The following is a 7,274-nucleotide window of genomic DNA, read 5'->3' as shown; positions in this document are numbered from 1 at the left end:
CTATGTTTTTCAGAAACATATCCTACATTGCCACTGCATGTTCCCTGACCTCCCCATGCTGACCACCCCGCGGTGCTTTTCTCCATCCTACAATGCCACTCACTGCCTATCTAATTCAGACCCTCCGATTAACACCACCCCGTTATGTTTTCTCACTCGTACTAGTGAATGTATTGTTACACACCCATACAATGCGCACCGCCCCGCGATATTTTTCAGAAACCTATCCTACATTGTCACAGCATGTTCCCTGACCTACACATGCGGACAACCTCGCGGTGCTTTTCTCCATCCTATATTGCCACTCAATGCCTATCCTAATTCAGACCCTACGATTCACACCACCCCGTGATGTTTTTCTCCCTCCTAGTAGTGAATGTAATGTTACACACCCATACAATGCGCAAACAACCCCGGCTGTTTTTCAAAAACCTATCCTACATTGCCACTGCATGTTCTTTGACCTCCCCATGCTGACCACCACGCGGTGCTTTTCTCCATCCTACATTGCCACTCAATGCCTATCCTAATTCAGACCCTACAATTCAAACCACCCCGTGATGTTTTTCTCACTCCTACTAGTGAATGTAATGTTACACCCAAACAATGAGCACCACCCGCGATGTTTTTTAGAAACCTATCCTACATTGCCACTGCATGTTCCCTGACCTCCCCATGCTGACCACCACGCGGTGCTTTTCCCCATCCTACATTGCCACTCACTTCCTATCCTAATTCAGACCCTCCGATTCACCCCACCCCGTGATGTTTTTCTCACTCCTACTAGTGAATGTAAAGTTACACCCAAACAATGAGCACGACCCGCGATGTTTTTTAGAAACCTATCCTACATTGCCACTGCATGTTCCCGGACCTCCCCATGCTAACCACCCCGCGATGATATTCTCCATCCTACATTGCCACTCACTGCCTATCCTAATTCAGACCCTCCTATTGACACCACCCCGTGATGTTTTTCTCACTCCTACTAGTGAATGTAATGTTACACACCCATACAATGCGCACCACCACGCAATGTTTTTCAGAAACTTATCCTACATTGCCACTGCATGTTCCCTGACCTCCCCATGCTGACCACCCCGCGGTGCTTTTCTCCATCCTACATTGCCACTCACTGCCTATTCTAATTCAGACCCTCCGATTGGACCACCCCGTGCTGTTTTTCTCACTCCTACTAGTGAATGTAATGTTACACACCCATACATTGCGCACCACCCCGTTATGTTTTTCTCACTCCTACTTGTGAATGTAATGTTACACACCCATACATTGTGCACCACCCCACAATGTTTTTCAGAAACCTATCCTACATTGCCACTGCATGTTCCCTGACCTCCCCATGCTGACCACCACGCGGTGCTTTTCCCCATCCTACATTGCCACTCACTGCCTATTCTAATTCAGACCCTCTGATTCGCACCACCCCGTGATGTTTTTCTCACTCCTACTAGTGAATGTAATGTTACACACCCATACAGTGCGCACCACCCCGCGATGTTTTTCAGAAACCTATCCTACATTGCCACTGCATGTTCCCTGACCTCCCCATGCTGACCACACCGCGATGCTATTCTCCATCCTACATTGCCACTCACTGCCTATCTTATTCAGACCCTCCGATTCATACCACCCCGTGATATTTTTCTCACTCCTACTAGTGAATGTAATGTTACTCACCCATGCAATGCGCACCACCCCGTGATGTTTTTCAGAAACCTATCCTACATTGCCACTGCATGTTCCCTGACATCCCCATGCTGACCACCCCGCGGTGCTTTTCTCCATCCTACATTGCCACTCACTGTCTATCCTAATTCAGACCCACCGATTCACACCACCCCGTGATGTTTTTCTCACTCCTACTAGTGAATGTAATGTTACACACCCATACAAAGCGCACCACCCCACGATGTTTTTCTCACTCCTACTAGTGAATGTAATGTTACACACCCATACAATGTGCACCACCCCGCGATGTTTTTCAGAAACCTATCCTACATTGCCACTGCATGTTCCCTGACCTCCCCATGCTGACCAACCCGCGGTGCTTTTCTCCAATCTACATTGCCACTCACTGCCTATCCTAATTCAGACCCTCCGATTCACACCACCCCGTGATGTTTTTCTCACTCCTACTAGTGAATGTAATGTTACACACCCATACAAAGCGCACCACCCCACGATGTTTTTCTCACTCCTACTAGTGAATGTAATGTTACACACCCATACAATGCGCACCACCCCGCGATGTTTTTCAGAAACCTATCCTAAGTTGCCATTGCATATTCCCTGACCTCCCCATGCTGACAACCACGCGGTGCTTTTCTCCATCCTAAATTGTCACTCACTGCCTATCCTAATTCAGACCCTACGATTCACAACACCCCGTGATGTTTTTCTCACTCCTACTAGTGAATGTAATGTTACACACCCATACAATGCGCACCACCCCGCAATGTTTTTCAGAAACCTATCCTAAGTTGCCACTGCATGTTCCCTGACCTCCCCATGCTGACCACCACGCGTTGCTTTTCTCCATCCTAAATTTCCACTCACTGCCTATCCTAATTCAGACCCTACGATTCACAACACCCCGTGATGTTTTTCTCACTCCTACTAGTGAATGTAATGTTACACACCCATACAATGCGCACCACCCCTCTATGTTTTTCAGAAACATATCCTACATTGCCACTGCATGTTCCCTGACCTCCCCATGCTGACCACCCCGCGGTGCTTTTCTCCATCCTACAATGCCACTCACTGCCTATCTAATTCAGACCCTCCGATTAACACCACCCCGTTATGTTTTCTCACTCGTACTAGTGAATGTATTGTTACACACCCATACAATGCGCACCGCCCCGCGATATTTTTCAGAAACCTATCCTACATTGTCACAGCATGTTCCCTGACCTACACATGCGGACAACCTCGCGGTGCTTTTCTCCATCCTATATTGCCACTCAATGCCTATCCTAATTCAGACCCTACGATTCACACCACCCCGTGATGTTTTTCTCCCTCCTAGTAGTGAATGTAATGTTACACACCCATACAATGCGCAAACAACCCCGGCTGTTTTTCAAAAACCTATCCTACATTGCCACTGCATGTTCTTTGACCTCCCCATGCTGACCACCACGCGGTGCTTTTCTCCATCCTACATTGCCACTCAATGCCTATCCTAATTCAGACCCTACAATTCAAACCACCCCGTGATGTTTTTCTCACTCCTACTAGTGAATGTAATGTTACACCCAAACAATGAGCACCACCCGCGATGTTTTTTAGAAACCTATCCTACATTGCCACTGCATGTTCCCTGACCTCCCCATGCTGACCACCACGCGGTGCTTTTCCCCATCCTACATTGCCACTCACTTCCTATCCTAATTCAGACCCTCCGATTCACCCCACCCCGTGATGTTTTTCTCACTCCTACTAGTGAATGTAAAGTTACACCCAAACAATGAGCACGACCCGCGATGTTTTTTAGAAACCTATCCTACATTGCCACTGCATGTTCCCGGACCTCCCCATGCTAACCACCCCGCGATGATATTCTCCATCCTACATTGCCACTCACTGCCTATCCTAATTCAGACCCTCCTATTGACACCACCCCGTGATGTTTTTCTCACTCCTACTAGTGAATGTAATGTTACACACCCATACAATGCGCACCACCACGCAATGTTTTTCAGAAACTTATCCTACATTGCCACTGCATGTTCCCTGACCTCCCCATGCTGACCACCCCGCGGTGCTTTTCTCCATCCTACATTGCCACTCACTGCCTATTCTAATTCAGACCCTCCGATTGGACCACCCCGTGCTGTTTTTCTCACTCCTACTAGTGAATGTAATGTTACACACCCATACATTGCGCACCACCCCGTTATGTTTTTCTCACTCCTACTTGTGAATGTAATGTTACACACCCATACATTGTGCACCACCCCACAATGTTTTTCAGAAACCTATCCTACATTGCCACTGCATGTTCCCTGACCTCCCCATGCTGACCACCACGCGGTGCTTTTCCCCATCCTACATTGCCACTCACTGCCTATTCTAATTCAGACCCTCTGATTCGCACCACCCCGTGATGTTTTTCTCACTCCTACTAGTGAATGTAATGTTACACACCCATACAGTGCGCACCACCCCGCGATGTTTTTCAGAAACCTATCCTACATTGCCACTGCATGTTCCCTGACCTCCCCATGCTGACCACACCGCGATGCTATTCTCCATCCTACATTGCCACTCACTGCCTATCTTATTCAGACCCTCCGATTCATACCACCCCGTGATATTTTTCTCACTCCTACTAGTGAATGTAATGTTACTCACCCATGCAATGCGCACCACCCCGTGATGTTTTTCAGAAACCTATCCTACATTGCCACTGCATGTTCCCTGACATCCCCATGCTGACCACCCCGCGGTGCTTTTCTCCATCCTACATTGCCACTCACTGTCTATCCTAATTCAGACCCACCGATTCACACCACCCCGTGATGTTTTTCTCACTCCTACTAGTGAATGTAATGTTACACACCCATACAAAGCGCACCACCCCACGATGTTTTTCTCACTCCTACTAGTGAATGTAATGTTACACACCCATACAATGTGCACCACCCCGCGATGTTTTTCAGAAACCTATCCTACATTGCCACTGCATGTTCCCTGACCTCCCCATGCTGACCAACCCGCGGTGCTTTTCTCCAATCTACATTGCCACTCACTGCCTATCCTAATTCAGACCCTCCGATTCACACCACCCCGTGATGTTTTTCTCACTCCTACTAGTGAATGTAATGTTACACACCCATACAAAGCGCACCACCCCACGATGTTTTTCTCACTCCTACTAGTGAATGTAATGTTACACACCCATACAATGCGCACCACCCCGCGATGTTTTTCAGAAACCTATCCTAAGTTGCCATTGCATATTCCCTGACCTCCCCATGCTGACAACCACGCGGTGCTTTTCTCCATCCTAAATTGTCACTCACTGCCTATCCTAATTCAGACCCTACGATTCACAACACCCCGTGATGTTTTTCTCACTCCTACTAGTGAATGTAATGTTACACACCCATACAATGCGCACCACCCCGCAATGTTTTTCAGAAACCTATCCTAAGTTGCCACTGCATGTTCCCTGACCTCCCCATGCTGACCACCACGCGTTGCTTTTCTCCATCCTAAATTTCCACTCACTGCCTATCCTAATTCAGACCCTACGATTCACAACACCCCGTGATGTTTTTCTCACTCCTACTAGTGAATGTAATGTTACACACCCATACAATGCGCACCACCCCTCTATGTTTTTCAGAAACATATCCTACATTGCCACTGCATGTTCCCTGACCTCCCCATGCTGACCACCCCGCGGTGCTTTTCTCCATCCTACAATGCCACTCACTGCCTATCTAATTCAGACCCTCCGATTAACACCACCCCGTTATGTTTTCTCACTCGTACTAGTGAATGTATTGTTACACACCCATACAATGCGCACCGCCCCGCGATATTTTTCAGAAACCTATCCTACATTGTCACAGCATGTTCCCTGACCTACACATGCGGACAACCTCGCGGTGCTTTTCTCCATCCTATATTGCCACTCAATGCCTATCCTAATTCAGACCCTACGATTCACACCACCCCGTGATGTTTTTCTCCCTCCTAGTAGTGAATGTAATGTTACACACCCATACAATGCGCAAACAACCCCGGCTGTTTTTCAAAAACCTATCCTACATTGCCACTGCATGTTCTTTGACCTCCCCATGCTGACCACCACGCGGTGCTTTTCTCCATCCTACATTGCCACTCAATGCCTATCCTAATTCAGACCCTACAATTCAAACCACCCCGTGATGTTTTTCTCACTCCTACTAGTGAATGTAATGTTACACCCAAACAATGAGCACCACCCGCGATGTTTTTTAGAAACCTATCCTACATTGCCACTGCATGTTCCCTGACCTCCCCATGCTGACCACCACGCGGTGCTTTTCCCCATCCTACATTGCCACTCACTTCCTATCCTAATTCAGACCCTCCGATTCACCCCACCCCGTGATGTTTTTCTCACTCCTACTAGTGAATGTAAAGTTACACCCAAACAATGAGCACGACCCGCGATGTTTTTTAGAAACCTATCCTACATTGCCACTGCATGTTCCCGGACCTCCCAATGCTAACCACCCCGCGATGATATTCTCCATCCTACATTGCCACTCACTGCCTATCCTAATTCAGACCCTCCTATTGACACCACCCCGTGATGTTTTTCTCACTCCTACTAGTGAATGTAATGTTACACACCCATACAATGCGCACCACCACGCAATGTTTTTCAGAAACTTATCCTACATTGCCACTGCATGTTCCCTGACCTCCCCATGCTGACCACCCCGCGGTGCTTTTCTCCATCCTACATTGCCACTCACTGCCTATTCTAATTCAGACCCTCCGATTGGACCACCCCGTGCTGTTTTTCTCACTCCTACTAGTGAATGTAATGTTACACACCCATACATTGCGCACCACCCCGTTATGTTTTTCTCACTCCTACTTGTGAATGTAATGTTACACACCCATACATTGTGCACCACCCCACAATGTTTTTCAGAAACCTATCCTACATTGCCACTGCATGTTCCCTGACCTCCCCATGCTGACCACACCGCGATGCTATTCTCCATCCTACATTGCCACTCACTGCCTATCTTATTCAGACCCTCCGATTCATACCACCCCGTGATATTTTTCTCACTCCTACTAGTGAATGTAATGTTACTCACCCATGCAATGCGCACCACCCCGTGATGTTTTTCAGAAACCTATCCTACATTGCCACTGCATGTTCCCTGACATCCCCATGCTGACCACCCCGCGGTGCTTTTCTCCATCCTACATTGCCACTCACTGTCTATCCTAATTCAGACCCACCGATTCACACCACCCCGTGATGTTTTTCTCACTCCTACTAGTGAATGTAATGTTACACACCCATACAAAGCGCACCACCCCACGATGTTTTTCTCACTCCTACTAGTGAATGTAATGTTACACACCCATACAATGTGCACCACCCCGCGATGTTTTTCAGAAACCTATCCTACATTGCCACTGCATGTTCCCTGACCTCCCCATGCTGACCAACCCGCGGTGCTTTTCTCCAATCTACATTGCCACTCACTGCCTATCCTAATTCAGACCCT

This window comes from Cavia porcellus, unplaced genomic scaffold (genome assembly GCF_034190915.1).
Source record: "Cavia porcellus strain 051 isolate PalLab524CR breed Dunkin Hartley unplaced genomic scaffold, mCavPor4.1 scaffold_1, whole genome shotgun sequence".
In the NCBI taxonomy this organism is placed as follows: domain Eukaryota; kingdom Metazoa; phylum Chordata; class Mammalia; order Rodentia; family Caviidae; genus Cavia; species Cavia porcellus.
The sequence above is the reverse complement of the archived record's forward strand: the minus strand, read 5'-3'. Positions refer to the sequence as shown.